Source organism: Bison bison, unplaced genomic scaffold, assembly GCF_000754665.1.
Source record: "Bison bison bison isolate TAMUID 2011002044 unplaced genomic scaffold, Bison_UMD1.0 scf7180017864145, whole genome shotgun sequence".
NCBI classification, from domain to species: domain Eukaryota; kingdom Metazoa; phylum Chordata; class Mammalia; order Artiodactyla; family Bovidae; genus Bison; species Bison bison.
The window spans coordinates 733,654-755,664 of record NW_011494717.1 but is presented as its reverse complement, the minus strand read 5'-3'; the positions used below and the strand labels follow the sequence as shown (position 1 = coordinate 755,664).

The 22,011-nt window shown below is 43.0% G+C and overlaps 1 protein-coding gene across 4 annotated transcripts in view; it reads right to left on the bottom strand.

The window, feature by feature from the left end:
- Window positions 1-22,011, bottom strand: part of KCNS3 (potassium voltage-gated channel, delayed-rectifier, subfamily S, member 3) — a 48,305-nt gene that overhangs the window by 6,011 nt on the left and 20,283 nt on the right. For 2 of the 4 annotated variants that reach the window (XM_010840515.1, XM_010840512.1), the window contains exon 2: window positions 10,274-10,462. The gene's annotated coding sequence lies outside the window, so the exon portion shown is untranslated. Of the gene's footprint in view, window positions 1-10,273; window positions 10,463-17,902; window positions 17,942-19,997; window positions 20,099-22,011 lie in introns of those variants that run through there. The other 2 variants (XM_010840513.1, XM_010840516.1) reach the window with 2 other exon arrangements.

Genomic DNA, 22,011 nt, shown 5'->3' with positions numbered 1-22,011 from the left:
ACTGTTTCCCCATCTATTTCCCATGAAGTGGTGGGACCAGATGCCATGATCTTTGTTTTCTGAATGTTGAGCTTTAAGCCAACTTTTTCACTCTCCACTTTCACTTTCATCAAGAGGCTTTTTAGTTCCTCTTCACTTTCTGCCATAAGGGTGGTATCATCTGCATATCTGAGGTTATTGATATTTCTCCTGGCAATCTTGATTCCAGCTTGTGTTTCTTCCAGTCCAGCGTTTCTCATGATGTACTCTGCATATAAGTTAAATAAACAGGGTGACAATATACAGCCTTGACGAACTCCTTTTCCTATTTGGAACCAGTCTGTTGTTCCACGTCCAGTTCTAACTGTTGCTTCCTGACCTGCATACAAATTTCTCAAGAGGCAGATCAGGTGGTCTGGCATTCCCGTCTCTTGAAGAATTTTGCACAGTTTATTGTGATCCACACAATCAAAGGCTTTGGCATAGTCAATAAAGCAGAAATAGGTGTTTTTCTGGAACTCTCTTGCTCTTCCCATGATCCAGCACATGTTGGCAATTTGATCTCTGGTTCCTCTGCCTTTTCTAAAACCAGCTTGAACATCAGGAAGTTCACGGTTCACATATTGCTGAAGCCTGGCTTGGAGAATTTTGAGCATTACTTTGCTAGCGTGTGAGATGAGTGCAATTGTGCGGTAGTTTGAGCATTCTTTGGCATTGCCTTTCTTTGGGATTGGAATGAAAACTGACCTTTTCCAGTCCTGTGGCCACTGCTGAGTTTTCCAAATTTGCTGGCATATTGAGTGCAGCCCTTTCACAGCATCATCTTTCAGGATTTGGAATAGCTCAACTGGGATTCCATCACCTCCACTAGCTTTGTTTGTAGTGATGCTTCCTAAGGCCCACTTGACTTCACATTATTCATTGGAAGGACTGATGCTGAAGCTGGAGCTCCAATACTTTGACCATCTGATGTGAATGAAGGGCTGACTCATTGGAAAAGACCTTGATGATGGGAAAGATTGAAGGCAGGAAGAGAAGAGGGTAACAGAGAATGACATGGTTGGATGGCATCACTGACTCATTGGATATGAGTCTGAGCAAGCTCTGGGAGATAGCAAAGGACAGGGAAGGCTGGCATGCTGAAGTTTATGGGGTTGCAAAGAGTTGAACATGACTTAGTGACTGAACAACAAATAAAGTAGAATCAAGAGGACTTGGTCAGTGATTGGAAGGAAAAGATAAGGAAGAAGAAAGTCAAAAGGAAGATGTGTTTTCTACTCTGCACAACCGGATGACATCATTAGAGGAAACGTAAGGCCAGGTAGGAATTTCTTGTCCTTATGTTTACAAAGAGACGAAGCTGTCAGCGAGACAAGAGATTCCACCTCTGAAAAGGACACTCCAGAGAACACAGCCTGAAAACACAGCCCTCTGCCATCCACCCTAGGAGGAAGCTCAATGTGAGAGAAAATACAAGGCTATTTGCACCATTTGCTCTGGACACCCCAGCACTGACAATGTTCCCGTGAAACCAGAGACCACGGCCTGGCATAGCAAAACACTTCACAAGATGTGCTGACCTCTCCAAAAGACATGATTTTTTTCCTGCCTCAGCTTTCTATTTTTAGTTAGAGATCTTCTTCGAAGGGCCTAAATCAGAGCTCATGGCGTGGTCCAAATATTTATGGAACCTCAGATCTCTGAAAGCAGGCTTATGTTCATGGCAAGTACAAGAGTAAAATGTTCCAAGGAACGAGTTTTAGTGAAGCTAGCATTAAGGCTTTCATGGACATTTTCTTCTGGTGGATTATTTTTTATCTCCTTAGCTTTCCCGGAAACCCACAATGGTTGAAAGCCACTGTCTCCCTTCATGATACAACCTGCTGAAGTCAGTCTCATAATCAGAAAGTGTGCCATCCATTTCCCAACTGTTCCAAAATCACTTTTCCAAAGAACATTGTTATCAACCATAATTGCCATCTTCCTGTTCTGTCCTCCTTGCTTTGTATTCACTCTATGCCAGTAAAAAGGAGCCTGTTCTGAGGTCCATGCATTCCACAAAAAGTGTTAGTCGCTCAGTCATGTCCAACTCTTTTTGACCCTATAGACTATAGCCCACCAGGCTCCTCTGTCCATGGAATTCTCCAGGCAAGAATACTGGAGTGGGTTGACATTCCCTCCTCCAGGGGAATCTTCCCAACCCAGGGATCAAACCTGGGTCTCCTGCTTGGCAAGCAGATTCTTTATCACCTGAGCCACCAGGGAAGCCCTCATTCCACAAAGCCTAATCACAATAACAACATACATCATAAAACCAGGGATCTCTCATTATGGGACTTTTAGAGGAGAGAAAAAAGAAAGCATCTCTATATCAGATCAGATGCTTCAGCTCAGAGGACAAGATGAGATTCTCCACATCATGGCTGCCAGAGTACACTGTTGGTTTCCTTGGCTGCATCCAGCCCACAGCAGCCTATGGAGAGCAGGGAAGAAGACCTCACCTTTATAAACTGTAGCAAGGTTCCCTTACATGAAGCTAGTCCCTGGCCAATTACAATCGGTCCTTATATCATCTGCTCCTCACTATTACCTTGAGATTTTGCAGGTGAGGAAGCAGGATTAGAAGAGATGGGCATCACACAGCTATTAAGGGTTAGAGAAAAACTCAAGCCAGGGCTCCCTATGTCAGCCCCTCTGCTCTGCAGTGTGCTGGTTCACCCACTCGAAGGAGTAAGTAAGAAGAACAGATAACGAACATGGTTATTTACAAGACTCTATATTCAGGCCAGCATTTAACAGCATCATTCATTCCCATTCAGAAAATACTATGTGTCAAAGGTATATATATATATATATTTAATATATACTTATAGTATACCTTATATATAATAATTATCTTACATATATTTTATACACGAAGCTATACCTAGATAGCATATTGAAAAGCAGAGACATTACTTTGCCAACAAAGGTCCGTCTAGTCAAGGCTATGGTTTTTCCTGTGGTCATGTATGGATGTGAGAGTTGGACTGTGAAGAAAGCTGAGCACCGAAGAATTGATGCTTTTGAACTGTGGTGTTGGAGAAGACTCTTGAGAGTCCTTTGGACTGCAAGGAGATCCAACCAGTCCATTCTAAAGGAGATCATCCCTGGGTGTTCTTTGGAAGGAATGATGCTAAGGCTGAAACTCCAGTACTTTGGCCACCTCATGTGAAGAGTTGACTCATTGAAAAAGACTCTGATGCTGGGAGGGATTGGGGACAGGAGGAAAAGGGAATGACAGAGGACGAGATGGCTGGATGGCATCACCGACTCAATGGACGTGAGTTTGAGTGAACTCCGGGAGTTGGCGATGGACAGGGAGGCCTGGCGTGCTGCAATTCATGGGGTCGCAAAGAGTCAGACACAACTGAGCGACTGAACTGAACTGATACATAAATGAACATATAAAGGAATGTATATAATATACATATAGTGTAAACCATATTTAGAGAGAGAATTATACAAATACTAAATAAAGATTTGGGTCAATTTCTCTGTAAGTGAGAAAAATCTCTTTAATTTTGACTAAAAATACAAAAAAAAGTTTTGATTATATAAAAGTAAAATTTTGGTATGGAAAACCATGCCATAAGCAATGTTAAAAATATTTGCCACTTATATCACAGACAAGTGGTTAATATACCTAGCATATAAAAGGCTTTAGACTGAGAAGAAAAAGAGAAAAACAATATAGAAAAATGGGCCAGATATGAATAGACAGTTTACAAAAAAAAATGTCAATGGGTCTTAAAACAAGAAAACAATGTTCTACCTTGCTCATAGTAAGATAAATGAACATTAAAATTACGGAGCAGTATCATATCTAATGGGCTTCCCAGATGGTTCAATGGTAAAGAATTCACCTGCCAAGTAGGAGACGTGAGTTCGATCCCTGGGTCGGGAAGATCCCCTGAAGAATGAAATGGCAACCCACTCCAGTATTCTTGCCTGGGAAATCCCATGGACAGAGGAGCCTAGAGGGCTTCAGACGATGGGGTCACAAAGAGTCAGACATGACTTAGTGACTAAACAACAACAAATCATATCTAATACCAAAATGGGAAAAAATACAAAAACTGAGCTACATACTCTATTACTAAGTATGTGGGGAAGCAGGTACTTTTGCACACTGCAATTGGGGAAACAAAATGAAGGGAAATTCTTATGAAGGGGAATTGGGAAATACTGAGCAAAACTGCCCACAAATTAGGAGAAAATATTTGCAAGTTATTAGGCTTCCCTGGGGTTCACTCAGATGGTAAAGAATCTGCCTCCAATGCAGGAGACACGAGTTCAATCCCTGGGTCAGGAAGACCCCCCTGGAAAAGGGAATGGCAACCCACTCCAGAATTCTTAGCCTGGAGAATTCCATGGACAGAGGAGCCTGGTGGTCCATGAGGTTGCAAAGAGTCAGACACAACTGAGTGACTAACACTTGACTTGACTTGATAGATCTAATAGGAGTCTAGAATCCAGAATAGATTTAAAAAATAAAAAACTCTTACAACAGTAAAAAGACAAATGGGCAAAGGATTTTATAGGCATTTCTTCAAAGATATATAAATGGCAAAAAAAACACATGAAAAGATGCTCAACATCATTGGTCACTAGGAAACACAAGTCAGAGTCACAATGAGATACCATTTCACACAACTAGGATGGATATAATCAAAAAGTAATAATAATACAAGTCTTACGTTATAACACAGTAAGTGTTTGTGATGATGCAGAGAAATCAGAACCTTTAAGCATAATGAGTAGTAGTGGAAAATGGTGTGACCAATTTGGAAAACAGTGAAGGAATGATAGAATTAAAATCTCACCATTGTGCAATTCATAATAAAATAACAGATCTGAGTGTGCTCATAAACGGCTGCTAAAACCCAGTTAAAAAATGAATAGGGAACTCCACAATGCTTAGTTCAGAGAAACAATACCTGAACTCACTGTTCAAGCCAGTGTAACAAAAAGAGACAAGACAGAATGTGCCTCCGGATGGAAACACGTACACAATTCTGAACTATCCTAGCTAAAAAATAAAATAAGACATAAATTTGATCTAGCTCTAACAGTTAAAATCAAATAGGATATTTCAGAGGAACATGTTCAAAGACACTATAGGGATGCAATCAGCAAAAAACAGACTGTGGGAAATTATACAGGACAAATGATGGATCAGATAAATGACACATCAAATAGATTCAGTGTGTGGCTTGGTGTGGATACTGATTCGAGCTAGCCAAATGCTTTCAAAAATATATATATGAAAATCAGGAGTATCTGAACACTGAACTAGACACTTGATAATGTAAAATTATAATTGTTCAATTTTTCTATGTGCTAATGGTATTGTAATTATGCGCTAAAAAAACTTTTACCTTTCACAAATATATGCTAAGATTTATGGATAAAATTTTACTGCATTAAGAATTTACTTCAAAATAATTCATTGGTGTGGGATTGGGAGGACAGGGAGGAGTCACTGGTCATACAAGATGGCTATGAATTAATAACTACAACAATTATTTTAGCTGAGTGACAGGTACAGAGGAATTTAATGAATTATTCTCTTTTTTTGTACATATAAAAATTCTCCATCAAAAAATGGTTTAAGAAAAATCTAGTAAGCACCTTGTGTGGCTATGCACTGTGATACATATTTTCATATACATTATTGTGCATCCTGTAATTCCCAGCAACTCATGTAGTACCTCAGTATAAGCAATGAGTCATTATCATTGAATGAATGACTTCATTTAATTCTCCTGCAGTCCTAGCAGTAGATCTTATACCCCATGTCGCAAATAGAAAAACCTGAGGCTCAGGATTTAGCCAACATTATACAGATTTATAGGGCAAACTTTTTCCACTATGCTTCAAACATTTAACTTTTTTAACTGGAAGGAGGAAGGTCTTTAACCAGCTGGCCTTCAATTTTATATATATTTTTAGTCAGCCTCAATAAATAATGCTATATACTCTGGTAGGGGATTTGGTACTAGCGTGTCAAGGATACATGCGGTCTCCAATCAGGCACATCTATGTGTACCAAAGGCATCTGGCCACAGGTAGAAAACTTAAGTGCTATTTTCATTCTCTTCCTCAAGAGCTTCACTTCATTGCATCAATCCTCCTGCCTACTATCAACACAAATCACTCATGGTGAGGACACCATATACTGTATTTGGCCACCTTGTGTCTCCTGGTGTTTGTAAGATTGAAAAGAAAGAAAAAAGATGTCAAAGATCCAAGATATTCTATGGCAGTTTAAACTAAACACCACGTTGATCTATTTCTCTCCAAGTGGCATCCATAAAGCCTTTCCAAAGCCATTAACCTCTTACCACTCTCTTTGCTTCATGCTCTCAAACTCACTTTATAAATGCTCTCAAAACTGTGTCTTTTAAAGGTTGACACATATCCATGCACACATGTGCATGGGTGGCTTTGATAATGCACTTGATTTGCTCAAAAAAGTAAGAAAGGCATAACAAATACAAGCCACTTCTACTTGCTTTATTGGGCAGAACCACTCTTTTAAATCAATTCCATAAAAGTAAACAGACAAGCAAACAAAAAAACCTAGACTCTTTTGTCCTTCCCACTTGTCCAAAATCTACATTAGTCCTATCATCGAGGAAGAGGGGAGCATTTTTCTGCATTAATATTGAAGTCTTTATGGAATAATAATCTGGAAAAGCTGTATTTCATTCTATTAACTTTCAAATAAAAATCATATATGTTTTTTAAAAGGGTGATGTGCTGTGCTTAGTCCATCAGTCGTATTCGACTCTGTGTGACCTCATGGACTTTAGCCCACCAGGCTCCAAGGGAATTCTCCAGGCAAGAATACTGGAGTGGGTTGCCATACTCTCCTCCAAGGGATCTTCCCAACCCAGGGATCGAACCCTGGTCTCCTGCACTGCGGGCAGATTCTTCACCATCATGCTAAATTCTATTTCCAGCCATGCTGTGTAAGACTATTCCAAATAAAACGAAACAAATGTAAACAGAAGTGAAAATCTAAATTCCATCCACACCCAAGTATTGAGCATCCGCTCACCAGGAACCTTCCCCGGTGATGACCTTCTCCCAGAGCAAGCTCCCCATGCACTGGGGTGGGTAGCATGTAAGGAAAAGAAAATCAGAAGTCAGCGTTGGGTCACAGAGGAGCAGAGAGTATAATGAAATGTCAGTGGCACTGCATGGTCCACCTTGACTGTGGATTTGGAAATGGAGATGCTAGTGGTCCTTGATTCAGATCTTTGTGGATCAGATGTCTTTTTACAGCACAATCCTGAAAAAGAAATAGCTCTTTATGAGACATCAAGGAGGACATGCCCAGAGCCAGTGTGCAGGCCATACAAAGCCTCAGAGCGCCTTCTAGATTTAAGTCTTTGTTTGCAGGGATCAGCATTTCCTGGGTATCCTGAGGCTTCTAAGTGGATCTAATCCCCCCAGTAATCTTCCAAACAGCTCTTCCCAGCCCATGAGGAAGCCTGGATGCAAAGTGAATCCCACTGGCCAAGCAGAGCAAGGAAACTCCCTCCTGGTCTCTTCCACATCCGTATTCCAACAGCATTGTGTGCAGCTGACAACACACCAGTGGCACAGGTCCCCAGTCACCCTCATTCAGAAGATTCATAACCCAAACCCAACTTTTAAATGTTGCACTGAAAGAAATGAACCCACCAGGTCCACTTACCCATGCTGAACTATCAGAAGCACCTAAAGAAAAGAAGACAGGTTAAGACTCTGAAAACTTGTGCCTGAAGCGCCACTTCCCAGCTCTGTGACCTTGGATGGGAGGTTCTTGATCAATAAAAGATGATGTACACACTTTGATGATACAATAACAAACACAAAAGTCTTCTGAAAACACAAAGCATAAGATACATGTAAAGCCTTATTTCAAAAATAAGAGATTAAGACAAGAGTCCCCTGGAGAAGGAAATGGCAACCCAATCCAGTATCCTTGCCTGGAAAATTCCATGGACAGAGAAGAGCCTGGTAGGGCTGTAGTCCATGGGGTCACAAGACGGAGCGAACATGCATGAGGGGGGTGGAGGGAGATGGGTTGGTAGCAATAAATAGGTAGAACTAAAAAAAAAAAAAAACAGATGAGTCCCCCTACCTCCTTGTTCCTGCCCCTACTTACTCCTTTCCCTCTCTTGCCACCTCCATCTGGACAGTCATACTAGAGAGGTGCTCATTTTCTCGGGATTCCATTTAGAATGGCTAACTCCCCCTGCAAACTTCAGGGATCCCTGTAACTCACCCAGCTTATCTCCAAGCAGGAGAGCTGCTTTAGAAGGCTAATTCAGTGAACCCAAAAGCCAGAAATCTGTCCTATTTGTAAAAAGCAAAGAAGCAGAGGTGAAAGATATTCACCAGAAATTGGAAAAATGTGGACTTTGCCACAAGAGGGGAGACTTAACTCTCCAGTAGCTACCTCATCACATTACATAGAGGAACTGAGTCACATTACATAGAGGAACCCTCATGCACACAGTTGGCCACCTGATGGAAACTGCCAACTCACTGGAGAAGACCCTAAAGACAGCTGTCGGGGTGACACAATGAGGTCCAGAGGTGGAGTGCTGGAGCACTGAATGATCTGCTCCACATGAATCATTCCCCCTGCCCTTACTTCCCAGCTCTGTTCACCTTCTCCCATAGCCGTTCAGGTGCATTTTTATCTGCACTGCCCCCCACCCCACCCCTACGCTGGGCAAGGGATTACAGTGTCTTTATAGTTCTCTTTATCCTTAGTTATCTATATATCCTTATAGTTATCTTTATCCTTCTCTTTATTGCCTTTATAGTTCTCTTTATCCTCCACAACTCTGACCATTACTGTCACCAGACTCCAAGCTTTTCCCATGGAGGGGACTATGTCTTGTCATCACCACAGCCCCAGCCCCTTATGCTAAGTGCTGCCCATGGTCCAGTGAAAGATATTCATTTTGATCTAGAAGAATCAATAAAAACTATGACTGTGAACAGATGGAGCACAGAGCATTTGGGAGCAGTGAAACTATCCTATATGATGCTGTGATGGTCCATACATGCCGCTATGTGTTTGTCAAAACCCATAGAAAGATCCACACCAAGAGTGAATCCTAATATGCACTACAGACTTAAGTCAATAATAATATGTCAGTATTGGCTAACAATTGTAATAAACACCGCACCAAGGCAAGATGTGAAAAGTAGGATGAACTGTGTGGATAAGGGGAGGGTGTACATGGGAACTCAGCAATTTCTGCACAATTTTTCTGTAAACTGTTCTTTAAAAAAAACAAAAAAAAACACTGTTTTTGTGAAAGAGCTAGCAGAAGGCTGTAGATCAGGCATGGTGAAATGACATGCCTCCAGTGACCAAACAACCAACAAGTAAGTTACACAAATGAAGTGGGCTAGTTGGGACTGCAGTGAACCACCCAGGCTTATCTCAGAGGCAAAGACTACTCGGCATGAGTCCTTTTTGAGAACAGAAGGCCAGTTTGGGTGTATCTTACAGTGTTCCTGGAAAACCCAGAAATCCTCATTTTTACGTAAGATATCTCAACATTAATCAGAATTGATCCAAAAAGTTTTTAACACTATAGGAAGTGTCAATTGTGCAGTTGTGTCCAATTCTTTGGGACCCTGTAAACTGTAGCCCACCAAGATCCTTTGTCCATGGGATTTCCCAGTCAAGAATACTGAAGGGGGTTGCCATTTCTTTTTCTAGTGGATCCTCTCAACCCAGGGATCGAACTTGGGTCTCCTGAATTGGAGGCAGATTCTTTACCATCTCAGCCACCTATATAGCTCAAGCAAAAGTGTGTCTCCGGGCCCAGTACTGCCAATAAGTCCTCAATCTGGGACCAGAGCGAGATTCTTCTCAGGTTCGGCACCATAGCACTCATTACAGGCCAGGCTAACTCAAATGGACACAAATGGAACCTTGTCACAGTAAGGAGTGTCACTTCCTCAAGTGTGAACTATAACCACAAAAGAGGGTGGGCCATGTGGACAACAGGATCTTCCAAAGTTGACCTGCTGTGTCTCCCAGCACACAGCAACCCAGTCCTTCCAGGCCAGCCCTCTCCCTTCCTTCCTCAGTCATCTACCCCAACTGCCCCATGGATGTTTACAAACAGAAGAGTCTCCCAGATGCTTAACCCTCATTTCTGTCACTAGGTTTTTCTCCCCTTCCTTTGGTAAATGCTGGCATCAGAGAAAACACCAGACAGGCAGCTCTTACCCTTGTGCTGTTGATGTCACACACTCTGCCCTCATCCTGCCCAGCGGAATATCCATCATCATCCAAGAAGCTCCAGCCTTCTCCCCTCACTGGAAAGTGTGGAATACAGAGGCATTTAGCAGCCAAAAAGAAAAGAATCCTGTTCTCTGGTTGTACCGGCCGAAGCAATCGCTGGGAAATCACTCTCACCTGCAGAAGAAAGTATCAGTCATGTTGTAACTCCAAGGAGAAAACACATCCAAAAAGTTTTATCTCAGACTCAATGCTCTGGGCATTTTACTAATTAGACTTATATCATAGAGACCAATCAAACTCCCAGGACCCATCACTCCCCTTGGTCACATGGCTACAGAGACATCAGGAAGTGATTCGCAACCACTTTCAGGCTCCAGGACTCAGATCTTGACTGGAGTGGACACCTGGGGCATCTCCACTGACCCCAAGGCCAATAAAATATCCATAACATGAGGTCCTAGAATTAGGACGTTAGTCACTCACCTCCCACACTGTTTCTTCTAGGAGCATCATTTTCCTAGTACATTTTTCAAGGGTATACTTATAAAAAGACCCTGATGTTGGGAAAGATTGAGGGCAGGAGAAGGGGGCGACAGGGGATGATATGGTTGGATGGCATCACCAACTCAGTGGATATGAGTTTGAGCAAACTCTGAGAGATAGTGAAGGACAAGGAAGCCTGGCTTGTTGCAGTTCATGGTATCCCAAAGAGTCAGACATGACTTAGCGACTGAACAACAAATTTATAAACTTCTAATTGAACACCTTTAATCCATATTAGAGACCAAGTTTTGAGTGTGACTGCACTAATAGAATGAATACTGCTGCTCTAATTTGAAATCGATAGGTTTCAAAGGCTGGCCAAATTCAATGTTGCTTCATTGGTCACTGTCATCTTTCAGACATCAGAAATGACTACACATGCTAGATCAAAGTCCTCTAGTTATGTGTGCGCGCACATGTGTGTGTGTGTGTGTGTGTGATGTATGAGGGAGAGTTAATATGAAAATAAGAGGATAAATTTCATTTTTTCTCTCTGAATAAATTAAAGAAAGCAAAAAAAAAAAAAACTTTACTTGCCAACAGGGTAAGCTTTGCTTCATGGTGGTGCTTTCCCATGGTAGTATCTAAGCATCTACCTATCGATTTTCATGTTTTCCAATCAATGCTAAGTTCAAAGGGGAAATAGGGAAGATAAAGAAGAAAGGATTGATCCTGAGCTTCAGAAAAAAGTGAAAGACATGCTTCCAGCTGTGTCAGTCACTGCAAACCTTCATTATATCTGAAGCTCTGCCTGATATTATCCAGGCATTGCGATTACAAACAAGATCCAGCACCTGCCCTCTCCCCCATCTCGGAGCCCATAGGACCGAAGCCAAAGAACAAACACGCGGAGGTGTCCTACCAACATCCAGGGGGCAACGGGGTGGGAAACAAAGCAGGAACCACAAGCCGGTCCCAACAAGGGCCAGAGCAACCCTGCGGCGAATTTCCACCTCTAATAGAGATGACAATGAGGAAGGATACAGAAAAAGTGCAGCTCTACCCACACTGAACTTCTGTGATTGGGACCCTTGGCAAAGAGGTAGAGACATTTCAACATGGACAAATAAAATTCAGGAGCTAGCCTCCTCCTCCATTCCTTCCACCCTTCCCCTCCTCCCCGCCTCATCTCCCCCTCCACCTCCTCCTTATTCTCCCCCTCCTCCCCCTCATGGTCCTCCCCCTTCCCGCCCCCCCCTCCTCTTCCTTATTCTCCCCCTCCTCCCCCTTACCATCCTCCTCCTTCTCATCTTCCTCTTCCTCCTCGTCCTTCCGCTCCCCCTTCTCCTCCTCTCCCCCGCTCCATCTCCACCTCCTCCTCTTTCTTATTCTCTCCCTCCTCCCCCTTAACGTCCTCCTCCTCCTCCTCCACGGCCTCCCAGCGGCACCTCAAAGGGTTAGCCTCAGATATTTGTGTTCCACTGGATATGTAGAAATGTCGTGCCTTTTTTAAAGGGTACAGCACACAAATATAGGCTTCCTTTCCCTACCAGACACCTTTCCAAAAGTAGCACATTTTAAAGGAAGGTAAGATTAATCTGGCTAGGAGATAATTAACTAACTACAAACAGCTTTGATATGACTACATTAATTACTGAAGAAAAAAAAACTCAACAAAGTCCTTAGGCTATTCAGCACTTCTGAGAAACCTCAGCACTGCTGGACACTGGCTTATCACCTTCACAGGATGGGGCTGGTCCAGGGACAGACAGACCAAATGTATCATTTTTACAGAAGCTGGTGCCCAGTGGGCATCAATGTCTGATGCATGAACAACATCCTAGGCTGTCTTTTTTCTCTTCTTCCCCTGAAAGTCAGAATTCTTGTGCCTTGCTTCATTTCCCCTCACCATGATTTCTGTCCAAAAGACTGGGTTTTTGGAAAACACATAAAATCAGTCAATATTTCTTTATATGAATTTATGTAAGTTCTGGCAGCTCTATAGTGGGGTTAATGGCGACCTCTTCCAAGAGGACTTATGCCATACCTACACCCAGAGCCCCGTCCCTGCAGCAGACCACTGCCGACCTGTGCCTCCACAGGAGACGCTCAAACACAGTTCTGTCTCAGTCTCATTTGAATACAGTCCCAAAGAATAGCAAGGAGAGATAAGAAAGCCTTCCTCAGTGATCAGTGCAAAGAAATAGAGGAAAACAACAGAATGGGAAAGACCAGAGATCTCTTCAAGAAAATTAGAGATACCAAGGGAAATTTTCACGCAAAGATGGGCTCAATAAAGGACAGAAATGGTATGGACCTAACAGAAGCAGAAGATATTAAGAAGAGGTGGCAAGAATACACAGAAGAACTGTACAAAAAAGATCTTCAAGATCAAGATAATCATGATGGTGTGATTACTCACCTAAAGCCAGACATCCTGGAATATGACGTCAAGTGGGCCTTAGGAAGCATCACTACAAACAAAGCTAGTGGAGGTGATGGAATTCCAGTTGAGCTATTCCAATTTTCAAATCCTGAAAGATGATGCTGTGAAAGTGCTGCACTCAATATGCCAGCAAATTTGGAAAACTCAGCAGTGGCCACAGGACTGGAAAAGTCAGTTTTCATTCCAATCCCAAAGAAAGGTAATGCCAAAGAATGCTCAAACTACCGCACAATTGCACTCATCTCACACACTAGCAAAGTAATGCTCAAAATTCTCCAATCCAGGCTTCAGCAATATGTGAACCGTGAACTTCCTGATGTTCAAGCTGGTTTTAGAAAAGGCAGAGGAACCAGAGATCAAATTGCCAACATGTGCTGGATCATCGAAAAAGCAAGAGAGTTCCAGAAAAGCATCTATTTCTGCTTTATTGACTATGCCAAAGCCTTTGACTGTGTGGATCACAATAAATTGTGAAAAATTCTTCAAGAGATGGGAATACCAGACCACCTGATCTGTCTCTTGAGAAATATGTATGCAGGTCAGGAAGCAACAGTTAGAACTGGACATGGATCAACAGACTGGTTCCAAATAGGAAAAGGAGTATGTCAAGGCTGTATATTGTCACCCTGCTTATTTAACTTATATGCAGAGTATATCATGAGAAACACTGGGCTGGATGAAGCACAAGCTATAATCAAGACTGCCGGGAGAATTATCACTAACCTCAGATGTGCAGATGACACCACTCTTATGACAGAAAGTAAAGAAGAACTAAACAGCCTCTTGATGAAAGTCAAAGAGGAGAGTGAAAAAGTTGGCTTAAAGCTCAACATTCAGAAAACTAAGATCATGGCATCCAGTCCAATATCTTCATGGAAAATAGATGGAGAAACAGTGGAAATGGTGGCAGACTTTATTTTGGGGGGGCTCCAAAATCACTGCAGATGGTGACTGCAGCCATGAAATTAAAAGGCGCTTACTCCTTGGAAGAAAAGTTATGACCAACCTAGACAGCATGTTAAAAAGCAGAGACATTACTTTGCCAACAAAGGTCTGTCAAGTCAAGGCTATGGTTTTTCCAGTGGTCATGTACGGATGTGAGAATTGGACTATAAAGAAAGCTGAGCACCAAAGAACTGATGCTTTTGAACTGTGGTGTTGGAGAAGACTCTTGAGAATCCCTTGGACTGCAAGGAGATCCAACCAGTCAATCCTCAAGGAAATCAGTCCTGAATGTTCATTGGAAGGACTGATGTTGAAGCTGAAGCTCCAATATTTTGGCCACCTGATGTGAAGAACTGATTCACTGGAAAAGACCCTGATGCTGGGAAATATTGAAGGCAAGAGGAGAAGGGGATGATAGAGGATAGAGATGGTTGGATGGCATCACCAACTCAATGGACATGAGTTTGAGTAAACTCTGGGGGTTGGTGATGGACAGGGAGGCCTGGCATGCTGCAGTCCATGGGGTCACAAAGAGTCAGACACGACTGAATGACTGAACTGAACTGATGTGAATTTATGTCAGTCCATCCCCTACTTACGGCATTCATACACTAGGTGTGACCTCTCCATGTAAAACAATAACTAGCATTTTCCGGGTCCCTACAACACACCAGGAACCTTCCCATTTTACTGGTGGGACACTGAGGCTCAAAGACACTGTTTGCCCAAAGCTCCACACCTGTGAGTACCACAGATGAGATTCAAACTCAGGTAGGTCTGCCTGATTTCAATGAGTATAGAAAATCAAGATCCTCTTCTAGCCCTTGGGGGAAAATAAGGAAAGGTTGGGATGAGATGGCTGGATGGCATCACGGACTCGATGGACACGAGTTTGAGTGAACTCCTGGAGTTGGTGATGGACAGGGAGGCCTGGCGTGCTGCAATTCATGGGGTCGCAAAGAGTCGGACACGGCTGAGCGACTGAACTGAACTGAACTAGGAGAGATGGCAGACATGGCCCAAACCAGCAGGTTTGAGGGGAAGAAAAATGTGTACATCTGACACATTCCCCTCTTCCTGCTGAACAATCCCACCAACTGGTTCTGTTTCTGTGTTCCCATCATCCCTATCTGTGTGCAACTGTTCAAAAACAAAAAAAAGACTGGAGCATTCGTGATTTTGCACTTATGCTGGTTTCTGACTTTGTTGAGTGATTCAGCAGGATCCGGACAAAACACATCAAGCTCATTCAGTATCTCCAGCCTCCGCAGAATTCCTCTCTTTACAGGACAAAGGGAGACCCTCGGTGGCATTCTTGGGCTCCCGTCCAGCCTGGCTATATTTCCTGCTGGGTTGACTACAGCTTTCAAAAATGAACACGATGACCACCTCCAATATTGAGAGGGGAAAGGTGAAGATTAAGTGGCAGATAGGACTCTTTCATCACCCGGAGACCTGACATCCAATCTTGGAACAGAACGAGGAGAATCAAACAGACGAGCAGACAGTACACAAGACTGATAATGATTCCCTGCATCATTCTCCCAGAGAATCACAGGAATAATGTTGCTCTCCCAAAATTAAACTTTAAAACCAGAGCCTGAGAACTTAAAGCAGCACTCCAAGTGACACTGCAGCCTAGGTCTGTGTCCTCTGAGTTTGTAGAGAATGCTGAGAGCACCTGTCACTGCCCTGCTCACATTCTTCTGAAATGTTGTCACTTCAGTGCCACCCACAATACTGAGAAGCCTGCAGTTAGGGACAGTGTCCTAATATCAATCTTCAAATTAATTGTCTCTGTTTTACAATGACACCTGACAGGTTTTTGTTTTTGTTTTTAGCCAATTCCTCTCCCCCAAGCCAACAAGACTAAACAGTAAATTAATTAAAAGAACCAATATGGATAATGAAAGGCAGAGGATCAGCAATGGAAGCAGGGGAAGAAAGTCAAAGATCAAAATTGGTTGCCAAGACCCATTCCAGCACTTTCTAAAGAAGAAGAGTTTTATCCTGAAGACACAGCATCTCCAACACTGATATGATACATCTAGAGTGGGGTTTTAAGTCTCCAGAGCTCAGAGTCTCAGATAGCATTACATATTCCCAAATCTCCCCTTGTTCTGACTCTCAGCTCCTTGAGTCATCTGCTGGTGATTTCAGTTCCCAGGTTCCTTGCCAACACAGAGCAAATAAGCTATGCAGCTGACACAAGTGTCCACTCTGTCCACCACTTCTATTTAAAGAGTGGAACTTAGTAAAGCAAACAGAAGTTTATTTACTCAGCTCTGGGATACCTGAGTTTCTGAAGTTGCAAGTCTGAGACAGAGCTGACTCAGATCCGTGATAAGGTTACCAGGTAAATGACACCTTGGAGCACCCTCCTAGCAATCCGCCGACTTCCCTGGAGACGTGCTGACCTTGCAGACTTGTATAGCAGGGACTCTTAGCCTCAGCACCTCTGACATTTTGAGGCCGGATAATTCTTTTTTCCTGGGGGATATCCTATGCACTACAGGACACTTAGCAGCATCTCTGGCCTCTACCCAAAGGCTTCCCAGGTGGCTCAGTCAATGCAGGAGACACAGGTGTGATCCCTGGTCGGGAAGATGCCCTAGAGAAGCAAGATCCTTCCTGGAGGAGGGAATGGCAATCCACTCCAGTATTCTTGCCTGGGAAATTCCATGGACAAAGGAGCCTGGTGGGCTACAGACCATGGGGTCATAGGAGTCAGGCGTGACTGAGCGACTGAGTATGCATACATGCACTGGACTCTACCTAGATGCCATCAGTATACCTCCTTCCTGTCCCCCAGGGTGTGACAATCAAAATATCTCCAGATACTGCCAAATGTCCCCTCAAAATCAGCAAGAAGAGTGAAAAACACCTCAGACACCTATATGGGAGCTGGAAGTTCAGAAAGATCAGAAAGACAGATTGTACTAATACTTCATCTGCTGTCAGGGGCTGGGGAAATTTCCCCAAAACACATATTCTTTTAGAATTCAGTGCTGGCATTTCTGGTGTCAGACAAGCAAAATTTTTCAAATGAGGAAAGATAAAAGCAAGGTTAACCTTTTGTTGAAAGTCAAAGCATGCATCACACAACTTGAATCCTGAGTCTAGTGTAAAGATTAGTGATTTTCTCAGTGAGTCGGTCTTCTGTTTGCTAACATTTTCAGTACTAGAATAATACCCAGGGCCACACATTCATACAGTTTCAAAGATGTGGCCTACTTCCTGTGGGCCCGGGGCTCCTGCTGGCCACACCCACTACTAATCAAAGCTGCCAATCTTGTGGAAACTCTGATCTGCCACAAAATATCAGTTTGGTAGTCTTGCCCCTATTCATCATTTACAGACTAATTTCCCATAAAATCTAAGAGTAATGACGCGATACAAGGACAAAGAAAAGGTAAACGCTGACCCTACCTCTAGCTTGCTTCATTAGTAAGAACTGTGGTCAAGGGTTTTGCTTAAATAAAGTTAAAATAATGCAATCAGGCCACCATAGTAGAATTTAATGTGCCAGTAAAATCATATTTAAATCCTATAATCCAAAGCAATCAGAATAATACAACCCTGTCTAGTTAATTCAGAAAGTAGTTTACTAAGAATATCTATCTCCAAACGACTTATTTTTTCCAAATTATCAAATTTCAGTGGAGAATGAACATGTGGACACAGAGTGGGAAGGGGAGGGTGGAACAAACTGGGAGGCTAGCACTGACATATATACCTACCACGTGTAAAACAGCCAGTGGGAAGCTGCTGAATAGCACAGGAAGCTCAGCTGGTGCTCTAATGACCTGGAGGAGGGGGGATGGGGGAAGTGAGAGGGAAGCTCAAGAGGGAAGGGATATATGCATATATATACAGATGATTCACTTTGTCATACAGCAGAAACTAATACAACATTATAAAGCAACTATACTCCAATAATAAAATAATAAACAAATAAAATATGAAAGTGGTAGTGAAAGTCGCTCAGTCATGTCTGACTCTTTGTGACCCCATGGACTATACAGTCCATGGAATTCTCCAGGCCAGAATACTGGAGTGGGTAGCCTTTCCCATCACCAGGGGATCTTTCCAACCCAGGGATCAAACCCAGGTCTCCCACATTGCAGGTGGATTCTTTACCACCTGAGCCACAAGGGAAGCCCAAAATATAAAATATAGAGGCCATTAAAAAAGAAATACCTTAAGTCAATAGGAAAAATCCTTAAGTTAACCAAGATTTTTTTTTTTCCTTCCTTTTTCTCTGTCTCAAGAGGAAAATGAAAGCTTCCCAGGGTCTAAAATATTCAGGAATTAAAAATAAATTGATAGGGATTATGGTATTCAGAGAGAAAACCAGTAAGTGCTTGCTAAAGCAAGGCCTCTAAATGATATTTGAAGGGTTAATACAAATTATACTTCTCTTGGCCATCCAGAATGAGTGAATGCAACACCATCCCCAGACATCCCAAGGGCTACAAGCATGGTAACTGAACACCACTGTCTTCCCCCAGGGTTCTGTTCCTAGACGACCTCCCCTGGGGAGCAGTAAAAGGCAGCAAGCTGCTGCTGAGTCATCTTCAAACACAAGCCACAAACAGGAAGGTAAAGAGGGTCCTGTGGAAGGCCGTGCACCTCGTAAGGAAAAGCAAAACCACACTGCCACTGCCCCTAGCGTGGTCCTCCTCCTCGACTGCCACCATTCCACTGGCCCCAGGGAGGAATGCCCTGCCTCCCTCCACTCTGCAGCAGTCCCCCAGCTTCACGGCTGACAAGCAGGGGCTCAGCCTGCAACCAGGAAACAGGAAAATCATCCCACCTGGGGACTTTAGACTTTGAGTTCAGTCTTATCTGTCCCCACGTTTGCAATGACATGACTGATGCATCCAACATCTACACTAACACAGTGATAAAATGATCAACTGCAAGAAAACAGTTCTGTGGGTACGGGGTGGGGTGGGGAATCTATCATGCAATGATAGTAGCAGTGTCAACTGATTAAAGGAAATCTGGAGGACACTAGTAATGTATATCATAAAATCCCACAGTTTCACCTTTTGGAATGTATCCTGAGGAATAAATCAGACATATGTCCAAGGATGTAGATACAACGATGTCACTGCATCATTAATTATTCATAAGAGTATAAAGGCAACCTAAAAGTCCATCGATAGGGGAATGGTGAAATAAGATTAGGAGCGGGCCATGCCAAAGAATACTCTGTGGCCATTAGAAATGCTGACATGATCATAACAGCTCTGCATACCAAGTCAGGCTCCTCTCTAAGTGTTCAAACCTGAATCCATTTAATCCTCACAACACTTGGACTAGTAGTATTTCCACTGGGTTCATTTTACAGAGGGAGCAACTGGCAAAGAGAGAAGTTAACTAACTCTCCAGAGTCAGTAGCTCCTAAGTGATGGTTTGACAGTTTAAATAATGATGCTCTAAAGCCCTGTTCATCCACTGGACTCCATTGTCCAGAGATTCAAGAAAAGTAAGTCACAAAATGGTAAGTAAGAGAAGAAAATAATTATAATACAATAGTGTCATGATCTGATCTTTATAAACTATGTCTACCTTTATGAAATGGAAAAAAAAAAAAACTATACAAATATGCCCCAAAATGTTAAACACATTCTCTCTGAATGATGGAATTTGGGGTGATTTTTGCCTTCTATTCTGTACCTCTCAGCATTCTGTGAATTTCTTTAAAGTATTACAAAAACACTGAAGAAAACAGTTATTTCTACTTGGGAAAATAAAAGGTCATAAGCAGCCTTGGTCAGTATTTGGGAAGGGAGGAGAGGCAGAAGAGCAGACATTAAGTCAACTTACAGGTCTGGGTGAGACAGAGCCCTCCGCCGATGTGCTCTGCCATCACGTGTAGGACTGTAAGCTTCTGCTTTTCATTCCATCTGCTTTAAGACAGGCCTGTCCTGGAAATAACGGAAGACAAAACACAACACGGCTCTTGCCCTCTGTGCTTAAGGAGCTTAGAAAATGTTGGAGGAAAGTAAATAGGTAAATAAACAACTGCAACCCAAGGCAGAATATCAACACAAGAGGAGATACTGAGAAGGTGCTGCAGTTCAGAGGAGGTAAAGGGTCCCCTGGGATGGGGAAGCAGGGACACTGCCTGACCAGGTATATCAGAGCTGAGCCCTAAGAGTTGGGTCAGATACGAACAAGTAAAGAAGAACAGTTGAGAGTAAGGCTGCTCTCCAAGTAGAGGAAAGAACTCGTGTAATATGTGGGGCCTAAAACGCCTATAGCAGGTAGAGAGCAGAAAATGGCTGGACTCGCCCAAGATGTAGCCATATGACCTAGACTTATTGATTTTACTTTTTTTTTTGGCTATGCCTTGTGACTTGTGGGATCTTAGTTCCCCAACCAGGGATTCCCCAATAGTGGAAGCTCAGAGTCCTAACCACTGGACTTCCAGGGAAGTCTCTGCTGCTGCTGCTGCTGCTAAGTCTCTTCAGTTGTGTCCGACTCTGTGCGACCCCATGGATGGTAGCCCAACAGGCTCTCCCGTCCCTGGGATTCTCCAGGCAAGAATACTACAGTGGGTTGCCATCACCTTCTCTGAAGAAGTCCCTGGACATATTTAAATAGATTCTTTCTTCTCAGAATATGAAGAATTTGTACTGTCCACACCTTGGTGAGCTGGGAGTTACCCAGGAGAGAGATGTCCCTATGGAAGCAAAATGGATTGCATGTGGCCATACAGAGAATCTGCTGAAACATGAGACCACACCCCAGGTGTCCTGAACTATTCAGCCACAAGGAACAGTCAGAGTAATTCAGCTTTCAGTTCAGTCGCTTAGTCGTGTCCAACTCTTTGTGATTCCATGGACTGCAGCATGCCAGGCTTCCCTGTCCATCACCAACTCCTGGAGCTTGCTCAAACTCATGTTCGTTGAGCTGCTGATGCCATCCAACCATCCCATCCTCTGTCGTCCCCTTCTGCTCCCGCCTTCAATCTTTCCCAGCATCAGAGTCTTTTCAAATGAGTCAATTCTTCGAATCAGGTGGCCAAAGTATTGGAGTTTCAGCTTTGGCATCAGTCCTTCCAATGAATATTCAGGACCAATTTCCTTTTGGATGGACTGGTAAGATCTCCTTGCAGTCCAAGTTATTCTCAAGAGTCTTCTCTAACACCACACTTCAAAAGCATCAATTTTTCAGTGCTCAGCTTTCTTTATAGTCCAACTCTCACATCCATACGTGACTACTGGAAAAACCATAGCTTTGACTACGCCAAAGTCTTTGACTGTGTGGATCACAACAAGCTGTGGAAAATCGTTAAAGAGATAGGAATACCAGACCACCTTACCTGCCTCCTAAGAAATCTGTGTGCAGGTCAAGAAGCAACAGTTAGAACCAGACATGGAACAACAGACTGGTTCCAAATCGGGAAAGGAGTATGTCAAGGCTGTATATTGTCACCCTGCTTATTTAACTTATATGCAGAGTGCATCATGAGAAATGCTGGGCTGGATGAAGCACAAGCTGGAATCAAGATTGCCGGGAGAAATATCAATAACCGCAGATATGCAGATGACACCACCCTTATGGCAGAAAGTGAAGAACTAAAGAGCCTCTTGATGAAAGTGAAAGAGGAGAGTTAAAAAGTTGGCTTAAAGCTTAAAGCTCAACATTCAGAAAATGAAGAGCCTGGCATCTATAGATGGGGAAACAGTAGAAACAGTGACAGACTTTATTTTTGGGGGGGCTCCAAAATCACTGCAGATGGTGACTGCAGCCATGAAATTAAAAGACGCTTGCTCCTTGGAAATAAAATTAAGACCAACCTGCTGCTGCTGCTGTTAAGTCACTTCAGTCGTGT